This window comes from Mirounga angustirostris, unplaced genomic scaffold (assembly GCF_029215605.1).
Source record: "Mirounga angustirostris isolate CCGP_5_RB_7025 unplaced genomic scaffold, mMirAng1.0.hap1 SCAF_5, whole genome shotgun sequence".
Taxonomy (NCBI): domain Eukaryota; kingdom Metazoa; phylum Chordata; class Mammalia; order Carnivora; family Phocidae; genus Mirounga; species Mirounga angustirostris.
In genome coordinates this window covers 172,550,343-172,560,646 of record NW_026991713.1, presented here as the reverse complement: position 1 = coordinate 172,560,646, position 10,304 = coordinate 172,550,343, and positions in this window count along the sequence as shown.

Here is a 10,304-nt window from a genome sequence, read left to right as displayed (position 1 = left end):
AAGAAGAACATGCCGGAACAGCAAGGACAAAGGCACTGAGGCAGAAATAAACTTGGCATGTACCAAGAACAGCCCAGAGGGTCCATGAGGCTGGTGCAGGAAGAATAAGGGAGAGTGGTAGGGTATGCTGTTGGAGAGATCGTGTAAGACTTTGGGAATTTATTCTAAGGGTGATGGGAAGCATGTGCAAGGAATTGTATCGGGCTATGTGTAAGAGAAACTCTAGGGCCACCTGGGTGGCTCAGTTAAGCGGCTACCTTCTGCCCAGGGTCCTGGGATCCAGCCCTGCATTGGGCTCTCTGCTCAGCGGGGTGTCTGCTTCTCTTTCTCCCTCTGCCCCTACCCCCTCTCTCCCGTGCTTGCTCTCTTGCTCTCTCTCTCTCAAATAAATAAATAAAATCTTTAAAAACAATAGTTTGGAACCCCAATATGACATGGCTGAAACGCTAAAGTTCATTAGTCAGTGACGCTGCCTGAAATATCAGGTCTAGGGCTAGTTAGCCTGTGATATTGGAGAAATGTAGTGCTTAAAAGCCCTTCATAAATTGGCTCCCACCTATCTATCCGGTCTCATTCCCATCCGCATCTGCTGTGGGTTCTTTCCATCTTCTCATGTCTCTTAAGACTTCAGCGCTATTTCTCCACCTGTCTTCCCAACTCCTCTTGGCCCTTTTGAATGCTCCTTGATGCCTCTGGCCATAATTAACTTCACATAGTGGCTGTTTCCAAAGTGTACCTTTGAAGGTTATGTGCTTGAATTCTTGGTTTGGGGTTCTGAAAGAGGAGGAGGAGGGATGCATTCTCAGTTGATGAAAATGAAGGTGGAGTGGAAATAATTTGGATGGGGGGACTTTGTATTTTGCTTGGGGATTAATTTGACTGAAAGAACAAAACTCTCACAGTGACAAGGTCTGGAGGAGGACAGTCTAGGGAGGGCTTGGCAGCTCAAAAATAGCCTCAGGCACCAGCTTCTTTCTCCTTTTTTTCCCTGCTGTCTTTAGGTTTAATTACTCTTTGGCCTCATGCTTGTTACCTCATAGTCACAACGTAGCTGCTGTGCCTCCAGGCATCACGTCTGCAATTAAGGAAAGACTGTGGAACAACAAATGCTTTGCCATAGAGTAGTCCTATTTTTAAAAAAAATCAATGTTATTTAGTTATAAATAACTAAATTTAAAAATAAACATATATTAAAGTGTACCTATTTTAAATGTTCTTTGAGTTTTGAAAAATGTGTAGACTATCATCTTACTCAAGACCCAGAATATTTCCATCACCCCAAAAGTTCCCTCACGTTCCTTTGTGGTCAACTCCCGCCCACCCCTAGCCCCAGGAAACCTTTTGTTATACTTTCTGTCACTAAGATTAGTTTTGCCTGTACTGGAATTTCATATAAATAGAATCACACAATATTTACTCTTTTGTGTCTGGCTTCCTTCACTCGGGAAAATATTTTTGATATTTATACATATTGTGTATGTCAATAGTTTATTCCTTTTTATTTATCAATAGTTTATTCCTATTTATAGTTTATTCCTTTTTATTGCTGAGTCATAGTCCATGTATAAATATACCATCATTTGTTTACTTGTTCACCTGTTGATGGTTATGTGGGTTGGGCTGTCTATAGTTTGGGGGCTATTATAAACACAACTACTAGAAATAGTTTTGTATGGACATGTTTTCACTTACCTTGGGTAGATACCTAGGAACAGAATTGCTGGGTCATGTGATTATATATCTATATCTGTATCAGTGCTTATACCTGCACCTGCATTTCTCTCTCACTCTTTTTTTTTTTTCCTGAGAGAGAGAGAGAGAGAGTGCATGCATGAGAGCTGGGAGTGGGGGCGGGGAGGGGCAGGGGGAGAGAGAGAATCCTAAGCAGTCTTCATACCGAGCTCAGAGCCCATCGCGGGGCTCAGTCTCACAACCCTGAGATCATGACCTGAGCCGGATCAAGAGTCAAGCACTTAACCAACTGAGCCACTCAGGCGCCCCCGTATTTCTATGTCACACACACACACACACGCACGCACACACACACATGCACGCTCCTGGTTCCTGATTTCCTATATTATTCACTTGGTTATAATCTATCACCATCATTGTTTATTTGATGCTCAAATAGTCCTTGATTTGGCCAGTGGGAGCCCCCCCTCAGGCTGGTTTCTATGTTCTTTTGAAATCTTTCTTTCTGTGAGCTCTTCTTTACTTTTTGTCACTGTTGCATAGTCCCAGGTGGTTATTAGTATCACTTCATAACCACCAAATACTATACACATTCTCCCGTATTTATTTTAAAAAATGAAAAGTTTCAAAAGTCCAAAGAACCTCAAAAATGTTGTTCCCTTTTACACCTAAAAAAATTGGGGGGAATCTCGCCTTCCCCCTTCCCCCAGCTTTTTTGGGCATGAAATATATACTTAGATCTCTGGCTGGGGCTTTGGAAGGACTGGTGCCAGGCACTTAGGTAGGCACTGGGTTCCAGAGATAGATCCGCCTAGTCCCTGCCCCCAGGCAGTTCCTAGTCTAGATGGGAAGACCAAACCTGTATAGTGCTTTTCACCTCATCAAGTGCTTTCCCATATATGATCTCATTTTAATTCACAGTGCGTGAATTAGAACACTGGGTGGCTCGGTCGGTTAGGTGTCCGACTCTTGGTTTGGGCTCAGGTCATGGTCTTGGGGTCCTGGGATTGAGTCCCGTGCTGGGATCTGTGCTCAGTGGGAAGTCAGCTTGAGGATTCTCTCCCTTTTCTTCTGCCCCTCCTCCTGCTTGCTCAGTCTCTCTCTCTCTCTCAAAAATAAAATAAATAAATTCTAAAAAAAGAAAAAGGTGTCATTCATGTTTGGGTCCACTGGACCTAGTTCAAAGCTTGGTACACAGTAGGTGCTCAATAAATGTCAATTCCTCCTCCCTTTCTCCTAGTACACACACAGGCACGTTCGTTTGCTCTATAAATATTTAAGTTAATGAATGTTCCTTTACACTTGCCTTGGGGCTTTCGGTTTTGTTTCCAGGTGAGAGAAAGAAAAAAATGTGAACTGCTTTCCATTTCTTGGATACATGCACTGTATAAATGTGGGATTATTATTATTGTGGATTACTGAAATACTTTGCTTTATGACTTTCATTTTAATTAGAAGAGGTTGACCTCAGATGGCTTAATACCCAGTCTTTGGTTCTTTTTTTTTTTTTTTTTTTTAAAGACTTTATTTATTTGAGACAGAGAGAATGAGAGACAGAGAGCATGAGAGGGAGGAGGGTCAGAGGGAGAAGCAGACTCCCTGCCGAGCAGGGAGCCCGATGCGGGACTCGATCCCGGGACTCCAGGATCATGACCCGAGCCGAAGGCAGTCGCCTAACCAACTGAGCCACCCAGGCGCCCCCAGTCTTTGGTTTTGAAGGGAGCAATATGACATTGGCAGAGCCAGCACTGGATGATCTAAGAGTAATTTTTCTCCTGATCCTGTGACTTGATGCAATAAAACCTCTTACCTGAAAAAACTTAGAGAAATACATTTGACATATTTCAAATCCTTTCTATAAATTGTTGAAAAGATTTAATATAACTGCTAGTCATAAAATCTTTAATTTGAGTTGACCTTCCACGGTCACAATTCTTACACATGCAGTTTTTATTACTAAAGAATAAATGGTGGATTTCCTGTTATTCGAGGGAATAAAAATGTCCTTCAATCACCTTCTCCTACAGCACAGAGACTGAATGTATTTAGGTCAACTCTCAAAGATAGGAATGATCGCAAAATGGTTTGTAACCTGCAAATGTTCTCTTCTCTATTATTGCAGGCATCCCTCCTCCTTCTTCTCCTTCTTCTTCTTCCTATTATTTTATTTTACTTTTTATTTTTTTTTAAATAGGCTCCACACCCCATGAGATCAAGACCCAAGCCAAGATCAAGAATTGGATGCTTAACCGACTGAGCCACCTAGGTGCTCCATTATTACTACTTTATTATTTTTATTATTATTTTAAAGCTCTAGCCAGGGATGAGGTTCAGCAAGTTTGGTTTAGGGCAAAATCAATACAGTAAAAATTATTTTTCATCAATTCCTGTTAGAAAGCCTGAGCTATGTTCTGACAAAAATATGCCCTGACATCTGGGGCCTTGCAGACCCTGGAGAGACCGTCCCTCCCAGGGCTAGCTAACCCTGGGTGCTCAGTCATTAAGCATCTGCCTTTGGCTCAGGTCATGATCCCAGGGTCCTGGGATCGAGCCCTGCATTGGGCGCCCTGTTCAGCGGGAAGCCTGCTTCTCCCTGTCCCACTCCCCCTACTTGTGTTCCTGCTCTTGCTGTCTCTCTCTCTGTCAAATAAATAAATAAACTCTCAAAAAATATATTTCCCTTTGGATTGAAGATAAAAGTTTTAGCAAAAGCAATGAAACAGGGATGTGGCTTCATCAGGACCCTCTGTCTTTGTTAGGTGATGTCTTGCACTCAGGCTTTGGAGAGGTGTGGTAGAAAGAATGCTGATTTGGGAGTAAGGTAGAATTTGAAATTAGGTGAGTGATCTTAAGAAAATTACTTATACTCTTGTCCAGGGGAAGCCAGTATCCAAAATGGCCCGCCAGGTTCCTCACCTCTTAGTTTCTAAGCTCTTGTGTGGTTCCCTCTTGCCCTGAATAGGGCTGACCTGTGTAACCAATAAGATGTGAAGGGATGTGTGACTTCTGAGGCTGGGTCATACAAAGACCTTGTAGCTTCTGCCTTCTACTCGCTTCGGTCAATCACACTGAGGCCAACCAGCTACCATGTCTTGAGGACATAAGCAGCCCTGTGGAAAGCTCCATGTGTTGAAAAACTGCCACCTGCTTACACCCTGGCATCCACTGACAGCCATGTGAGTGAGCCATCTTGGAAGCAGGTTCACCAGTTCCAGTCAAGCCTTCAGATGACCCACAGCCCCAGCCAACATCTTGACTACAACCTCATGAGGGATCCTGAGCCAGAACCACCCAGCTCCGCCCATATTCCCGACCCACAGAAACAGTAGGAGAGAAGAGTTGTTTATTGTTGCTGTAATTTGCCAAATTTGGGAGGAATTTCTTATGTGTAGCAGTAGATAACTAACACAGAGCCTTAGTTTTCCATCCACTGAAGTGGGGCTTAATCCAGCCCTGCGTGGTTGTGAAGAGGATTGAACGGGATGAGCTGTACAAGCAATTTTTTTTTTTTTAGATTATTTATTTATTTATTTGTCAGAGAGAGAGAACACACACAAGCAGGGAGAGTGGAAGGCAGAGGGAGAAGCAGGCTCCCCGCCGAGCAGGGAGCCCGATGTGGGGCTCGATCCCAGGACCCCAGGATCATGACCTGAGCCGAAGGCAGACACTTAACTGACTGAGCCACCCAGGCGTCCCTGTACAAGCAATTTAATGCAAGTCTTGGCACACAGTAGTTGGTTGATATCTGGTGCTTAGATCTTTGTAACACTCCTGTGATGCTTTGGACCCATCCTCTCCATGCCCCTGATCACAAGGGTTTTCCCACTTTGCCTAGGGTACCTTTTGAGCGCTAAACCTTTGTGGTCTTCCTTTGCTTTTTTTTTTTTTTTTTTTTTGTAAGGAAGGAGCACTTAGATGTTTAATCTGTCACAAATAAGTTAATGCCTCTAACACTCCCTGTCTTCCTGCTGTAACTTCTTTATTGATAGCTATTTCACTCCTGCTACACTTAGCTCATTTCCTTCTTTTTTGACTCCGTTCACTCCCAATTCTGTACAGTATATTATATTTTCTTAAAATGAAGGCTACTGTACATACAAGAAACAGCTGAAAGTTCCAACTGCATATCCTCCCTAAAGAGGTCTCCGTTTACACACCTCCTGCACTGTGTTTACATTCAGGAGCAAATCAGATCCTGGAGGTGCGTGACACTGTAGGGGACAATGTCTGGGGTCCACTCACCCGTGGACCGCTGAGGTCTGCATGTGGCCCGTGCAGACTAGGCACTCATGGAAAGACTTAACTTTCCTAATGCAGTTTTCGGATTGGGTACATTCTCTCTTCTTGGGCCAGGCTTGAATCTGAAATTTAACCAAGATGATTCTAGAGCCTTCCTTTGTGAATAAATGCCACCTTCATATAATGTAGGCTTTATTATTATTCACGTCTGGTGAGGCCAACAGATCAGGAGAGGGCTGTCCTTGAAAAGAGGGTTTGTTACAGTTTCCCAGAGGCAGGTGCAGTTCCCTCCCCTACACACAATCCTCACCAGGGTGGGGGGCACACAGGGAAGCACCAGGGTCAGCCACAGGCAGAGGGAGGAAGAAAAACATGTGCACAAGAAACTTTCTTGTGGTTTCTGCAGGAACAGAATGAGTATGGCAGGATAAAGATTAGGCTGGCTAGTTTGAAGGACTTCAGCAGGCCCTGGGGTGTAAGTACTATCTCTAGTGCATCTGGCACTTAACCTTGGGGTGATTAGGGCAGGAGAACAGTGGTCCAGAGTGTGAGTGTCCAATAAAGGAGGTGGCTGGCATATGGGCTCTGGATTGGCCAGTTTGCGTATGAAAGGCACGCTCAGCAGTCTGGTGGTTTCCTGTCTCTAAGAATTAGCTAGCCCTGGGAGGGACGGTCTCTCCAGGGTCTGCAAGGCCCCAGATGTCAAAACATCAGAAACACACGGTTAATAAAAAAAAAAAGTCCATCACTTAACATTAGTTAATATATTATAAAATGTACCTTTTGATTTTCAAGAACGGTAACTATTTGTATATTGTATGTATATGTATATTTTACCACTTGGTCTGGATTGAAGGTTTTGTTGTTGTTTTAATACCATATATTTAAGCCTCCTGCTAATGGGTTATATTTGGAGAAGGAATCATTATGCAGTGGAGTGCAGGAAAACTCAGCCCTTTCCCCAGGTGGGAGAGTTGGGATCCCAAACTATGTCTACGGCTCAGGGTAGGGATATTTATGTTGAAAACATTGGCTAGCTTCCATGATGTGTTTCTTCTCTTATTTGTCAGCTGGTAATTCATATAGAACCTGCCTGGCAGGGTACAGGTTTGTGACCCCTTGGCCTCATCAGGAAAGTAGTCTGGGAGGGGAGGAAGAGACATGACCATGGATGGGGTTGGGTAAAATGCTCTGGGATGTTCCTTTCATCCCGATTGTATGGTTTGACCAAACGTTTCACCTATTAATCTCATTTTCTTCTTCCCTCTCAATACAGTATACATACTGGAGTCATGTTCTAAAACATTCGGTAATTGTTTTTGCCCAAAGGCACACTTTGACGTCTAGGTACATGTTAACATTTCACGCACCAGCCTGATGGACCTGACCGCCGAAGTTCCCTTTTCCTTGTATGACGGCCAGACTGAAGGAAGACACGCTTGGGTGTGGAGCAGAGCTGAGTGGTTTTGGCAGCCCCTCTAGCAGACGTGTTTTGGAGAACAATTCCTTTCTCATGCAAAGCAGCCCAGAGACCTGAGCAGACCAGCGACCTGAGCAGACGCATTCATCTGCCCTAATCTCATCTGAAGTCTCCCAGGAAATAACCTAAACACAAACACAGGGTGTTTCCCACATCACTTTTCTCCAAAGCACTTTACCTCCCGATCTTCTAATCAAACTTCACAGCTTGCTCGGGAAGGGAAGATGGTTTTCTTCATGTCCTGGTGCCCGCAAGGCAGGCCAACACAAGGCAATGAAATAAGGAGCAGAAGGCTTGGTTTGGTCCCCATCTTCTCTCTTTGAATCTCTTGATGGATGTCTGGGGCTGGTGGTCATATTCCTTAATCTATGAGCTAAAAGCTGCACCTGTAGCCATTGGCAACTTAGACTTTCTAGACTCTGTCTAAACCCTAGCAATGTAACTTTGGGTCAGCATAAATTTTGTTTGAGTCTTTATAAAATAGGAATAGCAATCTGTTGTCATGGGATTACTGGAGAGATAAAACTAGATAATGAAGATGAAGATGAAGATACTTGGCATCAATTCATGGGTCAGCATAAATTTTGTTTGAGTCTTTATAAAATAGGAATAGCAATCTGTTGTCATGGGATTACTGGAGAGATAAAACTAGATAATGAAGATGTAGATGAAGATACTTGGCATCAATTCATGGGTCAGCATAAATTTTGTTTGAGTCTTTATAAAATAGGAATAGCAATCTGTTGTCATGGGATTACTGGAGAGATAAAACTAGATAATGAAGATGAAGATGAAGATACTTGGCATCAATTCATAGTCAGACATGAATTCGTTCAAGCAGAACAACCAACCAACAAACAGACCAACCAACCCGACAAACAAACCCAACAGCATCATCATTATCATCTTTATCAACAACAACAGAGTGATTTGATCCAATCGGTCCAGTGGCCGTCAGAAAAACATCACGACAAATCAGACAGGAGGGTTGCTGTCCCTGGCTGTCGTTGGGGTGGGTGGCTGTGCAAGGCAGTGATGGATGTGCGGGGACTTACTGCTCTGCAGCCAGAAAGCCTGAGCTCAGAGCTCAGCTTCACCACTTCCCAGATGGGTGATCCTGGGCCAGATACATAACTGCTTCGTGCCTCAGTTTTCCTGCCTGTAAAATGGCCATAAGAGTAGCACCTGCTTGGGATGCCTGGGTGGCTCAGTTGGTTAAGCATCTGCCTTCAGCTCAGGTCATGATCCCAGGGTCCCGGGATCAAGTCCCAAATGGGGCTCCTTGCTCAGCAGGGAGCCTGCTTCTCCCTCTGCCTGCAGCTCCCCCTGCTTGTGCTCTCGCTCTCTCTGACAAATAAATAAATAAGTAAAATCTTAAAAAAAAAAAAGGGGGGGTAGCACCTGCTTTGTAGGAGTGTTGTGAGGACAGACGTGCTAACTCACCCAAGGAACTCGGCTTGGTTCCTGCCACCTGGGCAGGGCTCCATCACCATCAGACTTTGTAACTGTGCAAACCTGGCCCAACTCCTCCCTATTACTGTTTTGTGGACCAGGCTTTCTCCAAAGGCATGAAAAATCGCAGAGAAGGGCATTAAGATCACCACAAATTAGAACCACGGGGGAGCCAGGAAGTGGCTTGACTGGATTGTGTAGTTCTGTCAAATGTAATCCGACTAGCTAAATACCTGCCCTGCAAAAAAGAAAAGAAAACAAAAAACAGTGTGAAGATTAATATGTCAGGAAACAATTCCTTTAAATGCCCTTCACAAGCTTTGGGCCATGGCACATGGACGGCGAGAGAAACCATCTAGCGCCACGGGACTGTGAGACGTGGGGCCCCCCTGGGGAAAACAAGGCATGGAGGGTCAACTCCACAGCTCTCCAGGTATCAGCCAGTTACTAGGAAAGGCCAGAGAGGTTTGGCAAATTCTTATTTGAAAAGAGACCTTTTTGGGCGCCTGGGTGGCTCAGTTGGTTAAGCGACTGCCTTCGGCTCAGGTCATGATCCCGGAGTCCCGGGATCGAGTCCCGCATTGGGCTCCCTGCTCGGCGGGGAGTCTGCTTCTCCCTCTAACCCTTTCCCCTCTTGCGCTCTCTCTCTCACTCTCTCTCTCTCTAATAAATAAATTAAAAAAAAATCTTTAAAAAAAATAAAAAGAAAAAAAACAAAAGAGACCTTTTTGACCCAACTGAAGGCTCTCAAAATGGTGAAGGAGATTCATCAAATTGTTTCTGGCAAAGACCATGAAAACGAGAGAATTTAACTGAAATTAGGAACGTGTGAAAAACGAGCCAAACAACCTGAGGGGATTCTTAGTATCCACGTGGGTTACGTTACAAAGCCAAGGAGAAGCTGAGGAGCAAGAGGTAAGAACGCTTTGGCCACCAAGTAGCAATGGATGGGAGTGTGAGGCATCTCGGGGGAGAAAACCATCTGTATGAATGGTGCTGAGATCAGCACTCAGCATTTGCTGAGTCCTTAGTCGGGGTCACACCCAGTTTAAAGCACTTCACGTCAATCAACTCATTTAAAATGATCAACAACCTAATAGGTAGGTAGTCTAGAACCAAGGCACAGAGACTGTTTGAATTCCTCCAGGATTTGAATGGAGGCTGTGTGAAGCTGGGACCCAACTCCCCACCACTCCCCTGAATCACACTACCTTGGTGGGGCCATCAGGAAGGTGAAGAGTATGTCACTTGGTGGCTTGCCAGGGGATCTTGATCAGGGGAACAAAGCAAGCTGGTGACCAGCCTGTTCCATCTCAGAGGGAAGCCTCTAGACCCTTCAATGGGGAAGGAAACACACAGACCTCCTCCTCCGCCCCCTTCTTCTCTTAACTTGTTAATATGGACAATTTCAAGGCGGCGACTGGGTGGCTCAGTCGTTAAG